At 38.4% G+C, this 13857-nt stretch overlaps 1 long non-coding RNA gene across 1 annotated transcript; it reads left to right on the top strand.

The window, feature by feature from the left end:
* The first annotated feature begins 4199 nt into the window (after positions 1–4199).
* Gm46797 lies at positions 4200–13544 on the top strand. Its single transcript, XR_001783794.1, has 3 exons — positions 4200–4239; positions 4731–4760; positions 13408–13544. It is a non-coding gene; the product is annotated as a predicted gene, 46797 (long non-coding RNA).
* Positions 13545–13857: the final 313 nt, after the last annotated feature.

The following is a 13857-nucleotide window of genomic DNA, read 5'->3' as shown; positions in this document are numbered from 1 at the left end:
TAAACACTGTACAAAAGTCACACCTGAATTCTCACTCTTTTTCTTTTTCTTTTGTCTGTTTTTCAAGTCAAGCTTAAACAGGGCTCCTGTTAAACAGTTTGTTTACAAGTGCATAAAGACTTGATGTCTGAGCTAAGTCTTGGCCTCCTTAATCAGGTATGTGACCATTAGCATTTTGAGGTTGTTGTTGTTGATGATGATGATGATAATGATGATGATGATGAAAATGGTGATGAAAATGATGATGATGATGATGATGGTGATGCTGCTGTTGCTGATGGTGGTTCTTTCATTCTTTTGTAAGGCTTAGTTTCTTCAAATATAATACAAGCAATTCATAAACTATGAAAACCAAGTTAATTACCACATGCTAGTACTACTAAGCCTGACACAAAGTAAGTTCTGAATAAATAATATGTTGGTGGTCTGTTGCTGATACAGCCAACTGACTGGGTAATGTCTCTAAGCATAAGGATTGGCATGGTGGTTCACACCTTAATCCCAGCACTCAGGACTCAGAGGCAGGCCCATCTCAGTGAATTCTAGGCCAGCCTGGTTTACATATGGTGTTTCAGGCCAACCAAAGCTACATAGTAAGACCTTGCTTCAAACTAAAAATTATTAATAAAATAAGTAAACATAAAAATAAAAATATGAAGAAGGAAACAGAATTGAACTTTATATGATATGGAATGCCTTTTGCTTATTTTGAAGGCAATTTTGTTCTTCTTACATTTGGTATAGTATGTACCAACTTTCCTTCACTCACCAGGCTGGTAGATACATGATTTTGGCATCAAGGGTAAGCAGACTTAAAAAATGTTTAGACTATGGTGTACCATAAAGAAAGAAATCACATCTGTCTAGTTAATTCATCCCAACAATTCTATAACAGAGAATAAATTAAACTTCTGTGACTTCTTTGTTTTGAAATCCACAGAACATTCGTTTAGCTAAGAGGATCCAAACATAAGTATTGTATATAAAGTTGTATAAATAAAGATCTTTTAAAACAAAGAAAGTGGTTAAAAATCTATTTCTCCACCTCACTCAAAAATATCTATAAAGAGCTGTATGTTCTAATAGTCTCTTACTATCACCTCTCTCTTTTTGTTTTGCTTTTAATTTATTTTTCTCATTAATCATAGAATTGGACAAAAAGAAAATGAGGGTTTTTTTAACTGCTTTTCATTCTGGATCTTTGCTAATCCTTCTAAGTGCACTTTAGTGATGTTTAGTTTTTAATCAAGTTCTTACTGCAGTATTTGACTGTTACGCAAGACAGAAGCACTCACTTGGGCAAGCCAAGTCCTCCACCTAGCCAGCATTAGTTTGTGCATAACACAGAGAGAAAACAGGAGGTTTCTTAGGCCCTGATTCCTTTGGTATTCAAAGCTTCTACTTTCTCTATCTGGCCTGTGGAAGTGAGGCCATATTTATAAAATTTAGATTATCTCTTATTTTAATTCTGGAAGACGAGGAACTTAGCTATGTTTCTATCTTAATATTTGAGCTCAACATAAAATTTTATTTAAAAGCATTTTCATTAGAAAATACAAAATCTCTTGCAATAGGTAGGATCCATTATTTCATTAAACAGTATGATAGTCAAAGGAGGAGCACAAGTGTTCCTTTAAAATATCCTCATTCCTACCAAGATGACTGTAACCTAAAGATCAGCTGGGTCTTCATTCTTAGAACTGACAAAACCACCTCTGCCCTTCAGGTCTCTTCATTCCTACCTGGATCAATAATCAATTCTCTATAATACATCCAATGTTTCTTGAATTACTTATTTTCCCTTGTAAGGCAAATGTACTCAAAGTCTTTCATCATTTTATTTATTTTTATTTTGTTAACCTGTACCCATTTCAATTTTTAGCATGTTTTTAATTGAAAAGAAATTGTATCAGTTTCTCCTCTCTTTTTCGTTCAGCCTCACCCTGACACCCTCCCTTGAACTCTCTCCATACTCTCCCTATTCTCAAGTTGATTACATCTTTTTGTTTCAATTTTATTGTTTTACACACACACATATGCGCGTGTGCGCACGCGCACACACACACACACACACATATATATATATATATATATATATATATATATACATATATATATATATATATATATATATATCCTCCCCAACTTCTTGTCCCCATGTTCTATGAGCCATTAGATCAACTTTAATACAGATTTATTCATTGGACCAGGCTGTCTGTGATCTATTGGTCTCTATATTGTATCCAGCTATGCTTTTCTGTGATGGTCTTCATGTTTAAAAAAAAAAAAAAAAAAAAACAGTGGTGGGGCTGGAGGCTTCTTTGGTAATGGGTAGAATCTGCTCCTATCTGTGAGTATAAAATGGGTGTGCATATTTTCACAAGAAAATTTGATGATGAGGGTCACTAAACAACTTCAACATTTTTCCAAGTTGATTCATATTTTGATTTATAATGATCAGTGCTGAGAACCTTACTTCATATACTGTAAAAAATTGTAGAAGAATGTTTAGGACCATATCAGATATTTGGAGGGATTATGCCTTAACCACAATCCAAAATTCAATCAATTTTTCTCAGTTTTGAAAATCATAGTCCGCAGATAAATTTTAACCCATAATTTGAGTTTTAGTACTAATGTAATTGACCTGAGTTTTCAATAACTGTATTCAGAGGCCAAAGCCACTGAGGGTATGATGGTTAGCAAGATTGCCTAAGTTTAGCTCTTGCCCCCAAGTCCACTAGGTCCTGGGGAACCAGAAAACAGGACTCCTCTAAAAGGGCCCTGTAGCTCCAGTACACCCCTGTCCTCTTGGGCAGAAAGAACACATAGAGACCCTAGAGGCTGAATTCTTAATAGTATACATTCTACAAAGGGGGGGGGGGTACATCAACACTGGAAAAAACGTCTTCAGTGTTTCCAATGGAAGCTGCAAGGTCAGAAAGGCCTTAACCCATCACAGCAGATGGTCCAACGAGTAGAAGATAAGTAAAAAAAACCGTGGAGCTCCTTCTAGTTCTTACAATTAACCCCTTCATAGCCTCAGGCTGACCTCAAAAGTAAGAAAAAAATGATTAATTTGGACTAAATGTATAGCAGGAAGCAAAGTTTATCTAAAGAATAAAATGACTGGTAATAATTTAAAGCAAAACACCAACAAGACTTTTAAAAGGAACAAACTAATTCAAGCCTTGTAGGTCACCCCATTAAATTTGGAGTATGATTTGCTAACATGCTAGGTGAGGCAACCTTGTTGCAATTCAAAGATAAGTTTCAACTTGCTTTTGTTTGATTCATTGTTTTTGATTTTTAGTTTTTGGTGTTTGTTGTTGTTGGCTTTTAAAAAAACTATTAGTCATTGATTATAACTTTACATTATTTTCCTTTTAGTTTATTCTACTACTAGACTTCTTTAAAACTTTTTGTTTTACTTTGCCACATTGTCAATATATAAATACCAATATATTTTTTTAACAGTGCAAGTGATCACACCTCCAAGAACAAGCTATCCAAGAAGGGATTTCCTGGTTACGATCCTTTCTGGAGTTATTGGTTGGCATAATCTTGTAATTGTATTTTAAATTGATAAAATTTCTGTCTTCTAGGATACTTGACAATTTCAAACTCAACTCCTTATAATACAGGAATTCTAGTCAATTCTCAAGTCAGAAAATGCAATAAATAAAGTAATGAAAGAGTTTAGGCACAAAACTAAGCAGTTAGTGTGTCCATCATCAGCATGAAAATAGTTATAAAAGTTAGTTCATTGACCGGGGAAGATGGCTCAGCCAGTAAAGAAAGGTGCTTATCATGCAAGTTCATCTTCAAAACCCACTAAAAGGGAGGAAAAGAGAACTAACTCTACAGAGTTGTCCTCTGTAGTCTACATGTTTGTTATGCCACCATACACACTAGAAATAATAACAATATTATTAATAGTGATGATGATAAATACTTTTTAAAAATTGATAGATCAAGGATCTGTGACCAAAGGAACAAGCCAGTTGACAAAAAAGACTTACACCTTATCTACCTGAATTACATGAAACAAATAGAGCATCTACAAGAAAAACTCCTGATATGCAAATGGGAGAAGCATGTGCCATGTTAATGAAAAGTCTTGTGGCTTATGTGTACTTTTAAGCATGTTATTTTTCTAACTCTCAGCTCCTCCTGCACCATGCCTGCCTATGCTGCCATGCTCCAGCCTTGATGATAATGAACTGACCCTCTAAACTGGTAAGCCAGCCCCAATTAAATGTCCTTATAAGACTTTCCTTGGCCATTGTATCTGTTCACAACAATAAAACCCTAATATGACAAGCAATTATCTAGAAGATCTGATTTGTCAGTATCCCAAGGATCCCATTTGCAAACTCTGGAGAAGTAGAATGTCTCAGAAAAACTCACCCACAACCTCCCAAACGGTAGAATAAATAATAATGCACATAATTCTTGTGACATACTAGAACAGGCATTATAAAAAATAGGTTAGCAAGGCCAAGAGATATTTGCTAAAGTACATGTTTCATATGCACAAAGTGCACATCCAGGAATTACAACCAGAGTATAAGTTTAGCTGGCTTTGTTTTTTTGTTTGTTTGATTGGTTTTGGGTTTTGTTTTTTTGGGGGGAGGTTTTCTTGGTTGGTTGGTTGGTTGGTTGGTTGGTTGGTTGGTTTGGTTTGGTTTTTTATTGTTTTGCTTGTTTTGTTTTGTTTGTGATACTAGAGATGGAAAGCAGAACCTGGTGCTTCCTAGGTAAGTACTTTGTCACTGAGCTTCACCCCAACCCCAACTTACAATTTTAGCTAATAAAGTATCTTCACCAAACTACAGTACACTTTAAAAGAAGTAGCCAGCTATAGGACTCAAAGGTTCTAGAAGCAAGAACTGTAATGGCATAGGACAATGAACAATAGGATTCTCCCAATGCAGGGCCAGTAAGAGGTCAAAGCAGTGCTCAGTGATGAATCATCATTCTCCTTGGTAGAATGGGCAAATATAAACTACAAAATATAAGAAATTTTAAATATAACTTTTTAATATAAATCTGTTTCTGTTTTCAGACAAAGAGAAGCTTTAGATACTCTTCTGTATCTGCTTGCTTAAATTGCCCTCAGTTCAACACTATACTTTAAAGTCATATATTTTGGTCCCAATTCAATGATCCTCTATAACCTCTATCCTCTACATTCTACCTTGGCCTTCACATCCAAGCTTTACCTAAAATACCCTCTCTTTGTAAGAAAAACAAATTCACTTTAGGCTTAAAGGCACTCACTTTTCAAACACTTAGGGAACAAATATACATTTTCAAGAATTCTAGGGGCTAGAGAATATACCTCAAGTTGATGGAATGCTTGCCCCGCAAGACATGAGGTCCTGGGATTAATTCCCAGCACCACATAAACTGGACATAGTGGCATGGGCCTATAATTTGGCCACCTGTGTGAGGAAGGCAAGAAGATTCGAAATTTAAGGTCTTTCTTGGCTATATAGAAACCTCAGGGACAGCTCAAACTGCATGACACCCTGCCTCAAAAAACAAAGAGACAGACAGAGAGACAGAAGTGAGGAAGAAAAGAAAGGAAGAGAAGAGGGGATGAAAGAAAGGGAAGGAAGGAGGGCAAAAAAATGAATTCTGTAACTCAGAAATTAGCAAAATTACACTGATTCAAGAATTTTATTTTCTTTAAAAATATTTATATTAAAAGTAAAATAAACAAATGAGAAAAGCATTTACTGCCTGGACAAATTTCTTTCCTCTTCTTTTTTTAAACTAATATTATTTGGTAGACAACAGAACAAAATGTGCTAAGGTCATTGGGCAAATATAAAGACTAGCAAAATAAACAAAAACCTTTAATTGGACCCTATAGAGAGAAGAGCTAATTAATGAACCTCTCATCTTTACTACACTCTGGGAGATATAGACGCATAAGTAAAACAGGAAGGAAAGAGTGGAGCAGAGACTGAAGGAATGACCATCCAAAGACTGCCCCACCTGGGGATCCATCCCATATACAACCACCAAACCCAAACACTATTGTGGATTCCAACAAGAGCTTGCTGACAGGAGCCTGATATAGCTGTCTCCTGAGAGGCCAGTGCCTGACTAATACAGAAGTGGATGCTCATAGTCATCCATTAGATGGAAAAAAGAGGCCCCAATGAAGGAGCTAGAGAAAGTACCCAAAGAGCTGAAGGGGTTTACAGCCCCATAGGAGGAACAACAACATGAACTAACCAGTACCCCCAGAGCTCCCTGGGACTAAACCACCAACCAAAGAAAACACATGGTGGGACATATGGCTCTAACTGCATATGTAGCAAAGGATGGCCTAGTTGGTCATCAATGGGAGGAGAGGACCTTGGTCCTGTGAAGGTTCTATGCCCCAGTATAGGGGAATGCCAGGGCCAGGAAGCAGGTGTGAGTGGATAGGTGAGCAGGGGGATGGGGAGGGAATGGGGGTTTTTTGGAAGGGACTACCAGGAAAGGGGATAACATTTAAAATATAAATAAAGAAAATATCTAATAAAAAAGCAGGAAGGACGCCTATGTAAGTACACATGGTTAATTTTCTTGCCCCCACTTGCCAACCCTTGAAAAGGGGGAATTAAGCCCTGGGGAGCTGAGGAACAATAACAAAGCACTGGCCACATTAACTGTGCTCCCAGCTTCTAAGCACAAGTCTGCTGTCTATTCAGGGAACTCCTTTATCCTGTAAATTTTGCTGGATATAATAGTCTGGGCTGTCATCTGTGGATTCCTTGAATCTCTAACAATTTTTTTCAGGCCCTTCTTACTGTTAGAGTTTTCAGTGAGAAGTCAGGTATAATCCTAACAGGTATGCCTTTATATGTTACTTTATCTTCTTCCCTTGCAGATTATAATATTCTTTCTTTGTTATATGCATTTGTTGGTTTGATGCTTGTGTGATGAGGGAACTTCCTTTTCTTGTCCAGTCAATTTGGTATTCTGTATGCTTCTTACACTTTGATAGGCTTTTTTTTTTTTTTTTTTTTTTTTTTTAGGTCATGGAATGTTCTTCTGTGATTTTGCTGAAAATGTTTTCTGTGCCTTTGACATTTATTTTTTCTCCTTCCTGTATTCCCATTATTTTTAGATTTTTTTTCCCCACAGGGTTTCAGAGTCTCTGAAGGTTTTTTTCCAGGAGTTTTTAGATTTAACATTTTCTTTGACCTGTGTTTCCATTTTTTATGGTGTCCTCAATGCCTGAGGTTCTCTCTTTTATCTCTGTGTTCTGTTGATGAAGGTTCCTGTTTGAGTTAGTAAATTTTTCATTTCCAGATATACCTCCGTTTGGATTTTCTTTATTGATTTATTTCCACTTTTAGGTCTTAAATCTTCTTATTCATCTCCTTAAACTATTTGTGATTCCATATATTTTTAAGGGGTTTATTTGTGTTCTCTTTAACCTCTCTCATATTCATAATAGCTGTTTAAAGGTCTTTTTCTTGTGCTTTACCTATATTGGAATACTCAGGGCTTGCTATGGTAGGATTGCTAGACTGTACTAGAGACATATTGTCCTGGCTGTTATGATTATGATTTTATCACAGGATCTGGGTGGGAATCTAGGATTGATAAGATTGTTACACTAGGTGATAATATGTGTTCTTGTCTTTGTTCGGTAGGTGTTCCTTCTCTTTGGTTCCTTTTTCTTGGTTTCCTTTAAATTTCTGGTTCTTAGAAGAATGTGATGACTAGATTGTATCCTCATAGGAAATTCTTCTGAGATTCTGATAGATACAGCTCTTGAGGGTTACAGATAAAATCAGTTTCTGACTACTGGATCTAACAATTAGGAATGAGGATGGGCTGAGGGCATGGTGGGAGTTTATAGAAGAAAGGATCTTCTTAGGTAGTATCTTGGGAATGAGGGTAAAGAATGGGTAGAGGCTAGAGCAAAAGGTCTGCTAAGGAGCTGGGAATGAGATTGGATGGTTGGAATTAGTGGGGTGAAGGGAGAGGTGAAGATCTTCAGTTATCCTACTTGCTTTCCTGGTCAGAGTAGCCTGTGAGTTTCCAGAGAGTGGTCCTCCCCAGCCCCACACATCAGGTTTCTGCAGGATTAGGAGCATCCTCTCCCAGGGAGACCAGTCAAGGAAGCACAGTTAGGAAAGACTAAAAAGTGAGGGACAGAGCAAAACAGAACATTCTTAGCAGAGGAATCATGAATGTCCAAGCATTCCAAAGAAATGTTCAACATCCTTAATCATCAGGGAAATACAAATCAAAACGAACCTGAGAGTCCCTGAGAGCCACCATGAGTCATAGTGGCTGATCAGAGTGATATCAAAACCTCAAGCAACAGTACAAGCTGGTGAGAATGTGGAGAAAGGGGAAGGCTCCTCCATTGCTGGTAGGATTGCAAACTTGAAAAATCACTCTGGAAATCAATATGGTGGTTTCTCAGAGAATTGGAAATAGTCGTACCTGAAGACTCAGGTATACCGTTCATGGGCATAGACCTAAAAGATGTTCCACCATGCCACAAGGACATGTGTTTCACTATGTTCATAGAAGTAGATTTTTAATGCTCCCAGTCTTCCTTGTAATAAACACATTGATCTATGAGTTTAAGTTTCGCTTGAGAACCTCTCATGATCTGAACAAAAATGGGCAAAACCAAAATCTGGAAAATACTGCAGTAGTATGAAATGCATGTGCATGCCATGTTGAATTAGGATAAATCAGGATAAATTCATGGATAGTGAATAAATCACACCATTTACCATTTATGTAGAAGCCAGAGTACAATGTGTAATATGAGAGTAATAATAAAAAAGATAGCTCATACCTGTGAACCTAGTATTTTCGGGGCTAAAATTGCTGTGAGTGAGCCTGAGGCCAGTATGGGTGCACAGTAGATCATGTCTGAAAAAGAAAAAATGGAGAAATGGGGAAGGGAAGGGGAGATAGAAGGGGGTAGATTCTAAGAAGAATCTCTCAATGGAAACTGACAACCCTAAGAATGTAGACCTAGTAGAAACAGGAATATGATTTGAAATAAGTTTCAGGGTTTTTTTTCTCATATAGATTTTCTTATAATCATAAAAAGCAGAAATTCTAGAAGGGGCCATTACTCACTCTCTCTCTCTCTCTCTCTCTCTCTCTCTCTCTCTCTCTCTCTCTCTCTTTTCATTACTCTCAATCAAAGAGAACATTTGCCGTTCCTGTAAAAGGACTACCTGTCTTAATAGTAATCTCTCTATAATGGTTTATTGAACAGTACCAACATAATTGGGATTTTGTGGATATGTCAGACTTGTTGCATGTAATTTTATAAACATTCTTACTCTTTCTTGGGAGCTCTCTCAGAGTTCCCAGCTATGCTCCAAGAACAGCCACTGCCATTTTGTCAGCTGGCATTTTCCCGAGAGTGCCACCCATTCCTCCAGCTGGCTTTACTACACTGCGGACAACCACTCTTCCTGAAAACTCTGGGAACTGATGTTCACACGCTACCAGCTAACAGCCCTTGCTGGCTCTGCCAACCGCCAATGACCTGTCCTGCAGCTGCACCCTTTCTCCTGCCCACCGGAGTCACCGCAAATGTAAAACACCAGAAAGCCTTAATATTTTAAAATCAGCCAGATAACACAACTGCTGGGCACAGATTCTATTATCCTAAACTCATCAGCTAGCTTATATCAGAATTCTTCTGGTGCGGCCGGGCCACCATCGGTTCTAATAGCCTCCCGGCATGCATGGTGTCCATGCTTCTCTCTCCAAAACCTGGCCCAAAGTCCCTTTTTCTATCTCGTCTCCTTCTCTTCCTCCTGGGACTGGGATATCCCACCTCTGTATTTTCACCTTGAGATTAGCTTCTGTAGTCTTTATTGACATATCAGCTCCTCCCCCTACACAGACTTAGTTATTTCTTTTTACTGCTACTCATCAAAGAGTTCTGTGCCTACTGCAGTATAATTTAAAATGATAAAATCTGGAACTTGAGACCCACATAGTAGAAGGAGAGAATCAACTCCCTTAATTTGTTTTCTGACATCTATACACAAGCCATGTGTTCTGGCTAATTTCATGTCAACTTGACACAAGTTAAAGTCATCTGAAATGAGGGAACCTCAATTGAGAAAATGCCTCCATAAGATCAGACTACAGGCTAGCCTGTGGGCATTTCCTTAATTAGTGAGGACGATGGAGGAGGGCCCAGCCGATTGTGGGCAGTGCCAACCTTAAGAAGGCTCAGCAAGCCATGGGAACCAAGCCAGTAAGTAGCATCCCTCCAAGTCCTCTATATCAGCACCTTCCTTCAGGTTCCTGCCCCGTGTAGGTTCCTGTCCTGGCTTCCAGCAAAGGACTACAGTGTGGAAGTGTAGGCCAAATAAACCCTTTCCTCCCTAAGTTGCTGTTGGGAGCTATTAAGACAACACAATTGTCCTGATCTCTGAATTGGGCCTCTCCCTCCACCCCCCAGAAGAAAAGGGCGTCAAAAGCAGGCCACCGACACACCGCTCCGAGAACAACCACAAATTGTTCCAGCCCTAAGTCAGTGCCCGATGTCCTGACCTGAAGATGTACCCTGATACCTACCGCCAAGTTCCTGCTTCCCCCTGTAGTCGACAAAAGAAAATTTTCTGCTGCCCCATCCCTCCTGCTGAGGTACATTTCCTCTGCCCCATTCCTCTTGCTGAAAGGCACTTCCCCTTTTGCTTGTTCATTTAAACCTCAGGCCTGGCTAATACAATGGAGTCCTGATGCAATTCAGAACGTTTCCGTGTCGTTATTCGCACAAGACCCTCGTCTCTCTCTACCCCCCATTTGGTTCTTTTTTTTTTTTTTTAATATTTTTTATTACGTATTTTCCTCAATTATATTTCCAATGCTATCCCAAAAGTCCCCCATACCCCCCCCCACTTCCCTACCCACCCATTCCCATTTTTTTGGCCCTGGCATTCCCCTGTACTGGGGCATATAAAGTTTGCATGTCCAATGGGCCTCTCTTTTCAGTGATGGCCGACTAGGCCATCTTTTGATACATATGCAGCTAGAGTCAAGAGCTCCAGGGTACTGGTTAGTTTATAATGTTGTTCCACTATAGGGTTGCAGATCCCTTTAGCTCCTTGGGTACTTTCTCTAGCTCCTCCATTGGGAGCCCTGTGATCCATTCAATAGCTGACTGTGAGCATCCACTTCTGTGTTTGCTGGGCCCCGGCATAGTCTCACAAGAGACAGCTATATCTGGGTCCTTTCAGCAAAATCTTGCTAGTGTATGCAATGGTGTCTGCGTTTGGAAGCTGATTATGGGATGGATCCCTGGATATGGTAGTCTCAAGATGGTCCATCCTTTCATCACATCTCCAAAATTTGTCTCTGTAACTCCTTCCATGGGTGTTTTGTTCCCAATTCTAAGAAGGGGCACAGTGTCCAAACTTTGGTCTTCATTCTTCTTGAGTTTCGTGTGTTTAGCAAATTGTATCTTATATCTTGGGTATCCTAAGTTTTGGGCTAATATCTACTTATCAGTGAGTACATATTGTGTGAGTTCCTTTGTGATTGTGTTACCTCACTCAGGATGATGCCCTCCAGGTCCAACCATTTGCCTAGGAATTTCATAAATTCATTCTTTTTAATAGCTGAGTAGTACTCCATTGTGTAAATGTACCACATTTTCTGCATCCATTCCTCTGTTGAGGGGCATCTGTGTTCTTTCCAGCTTCTGGCTATTATAAATAAGGCTGCTATGAACATATGAGCATGGGTCCTTCTTACCGGTTGGGACATCTTCTGGATATATACCCAGGAGAGGTATTGCTGAATCCTCCGGTAGTAAAAACCTAGGATAGCAAAAACTCTTCTCAAGGATAAAAGAATCCATTTGGTTCTTAGGAGAAGGTCCCCTCGAGACCCTCGAATAACTGGACCTGCTGGACAGGTCAAGTTGCTTTAGACCAGCTGTTTTGTCATGGCATTAGGAATCCTAACTAAGGCACTTGCATGTACACATGCACATGAACACACATACACACACACACACACACACACACACACACACACACACACACACACGTGCGTGCGCACACACACAGACACACTATATATATACACATACACATACACATAGACATGTGTATGTGTATGTGTATGTGTATGTGTATGTGTATGTGTATGTGTATGTGTATGTGTATGTAATTAGAAAATAAAGTCACCAAAAACTGAACAAGATCTATTTAATAGGACTAAGTTAAATCTGTCTGGGAGCCTGCAATCCTAGTAAGAGGAAAATACTTAGAAATATTCAGCCAGGTTTGCATCGATAAAAGCAAACCATTAGGAAATAGTTTAAGGAAAGGAATATCTCAAGAGAAAGATGCTTTTCAAAATCGAAGCAGCCTAAATTTTCAAATTATTACTTAGTTTTGTTTGAAAAGTATAGGTATATGAACCGTTTATATCTTCATATTCAGGATGTCATGCAGTTGAGATTTCATTGTTTTTAATTTTTAATGAAATGACAAATATGGAGACAAATCAAACAAAGAACTGACTTGTGCTCTTTTAAAATGTCAATGATATTAAAGATATATGGTGACATTCTAACCTATGTTAAAGAAGATTGAAAAAACAACAATCAAATGTTACCCTTTGCTGAACCCCAACACATTTGTACTTGGAGTGCTTTGAATATCTTGGCCCTAGAAGACAATAAGATCAGATCCTACTCAGCAGCCAAGGGCATTATGAACCATAAAAGTGATCTAGATTTCCCTCTGACAGACTGTAATAGACTTTGTTGTACCCAAGATCTACTAGATCTTGTATCCAAAATGAAAGTAAAGGAAAGCCGTCAAAGTCTGAAGCTTGACAAAGCTGCCCAGTTTTAAAGGAAAAAAATAAATGCACCCATTGGGCCTAATACTTTGGGGAGGTCAGTGTAATAAGCTAGCTTCATTACATCCCTTACAGTCCTATCAATATTAGGTCCAGTTTTCATCAGACTAATCAGTGTTTAGCCAAGTGGCATGTTAATGGGAAGGTTTGTTAAAGAAGATAGAGAATACTTCAGTGTCATTGAGAGCCAATTTGATGTGAGTCATTCTTTCCCCGTTTTTAGAACAGCTTTATTCTGCTTTGCTCCTGTATTTTGAACAGCAAAAGATAGAGATTGCTATTCCCCTATTTTGCCTTTCTCCAACCCAAAGGAAAGGGCTATTTGATAACCAAGATAAAAAGACTATTATCTCCTTTGGAACAAAACTGGCTCACATTTGAAAGCATTCCCCTCATGAGATGTTTTTCTAAACTCAGTATGCTTTTAATGTGATACAACTCTGTGTACAAGGTATCTAATTGAGCTGATCCACTCAATTCCATCCCACCAGGTAGGGATCTGATACAAGTGTAACTCTTGTGTTTCAGGCTATGTCAGCAACTCCTTTACTTCTGACTTGAGTTTCATGATCTCTACCAATTCATTTGGGACTAGCCAGAGCAACTTGCTATCCTGTGGAGAGAAACAAACAAAAAACACAATGGTTTTGACAAAGACTGAACTAATTCAGGCAAGTGTCCCTTAATGAGATAAATGACCCAATATAACAGGTATAATTTAGCCTTAAACTTATCTGTAAGCTCAGTGCAAATTCCAGTGAAAGTTTTTCATGAAGAATGAAATTAAAATGTATGTAAATGGGAAAGTCTTATCAAAACTAAAACAATATTATAAAAGAACTAAGTTGCAGGACTAGGTTGTCTGTTCTTAAGGCTTTAAGTCAAAGCTTAAAGTCATATAAACACTGTGGGAAATATTTGGTAGGATGGTGGTAACCCTGCACCTAAATTACTATTTATCATTTCTACCCAGATAGC

This window comes from Mus musculus, chromosome 3 (assembly GCF_000001635.26).
Source record: "Mus musculus strain C57BL/6J chromosome 3, GRCm38.p6 C57BL/6J".
Taxonomy (NCBI): Eukaryota; Metazoa; Chordata; class Mammalia; order Rodentia; family Muridae; genus Mus; species Mus musculus.
Note: the sequence above shows the minus strand (reverse complement) of the source record. Positions and strands in the feature narration are given on the sequence as shown.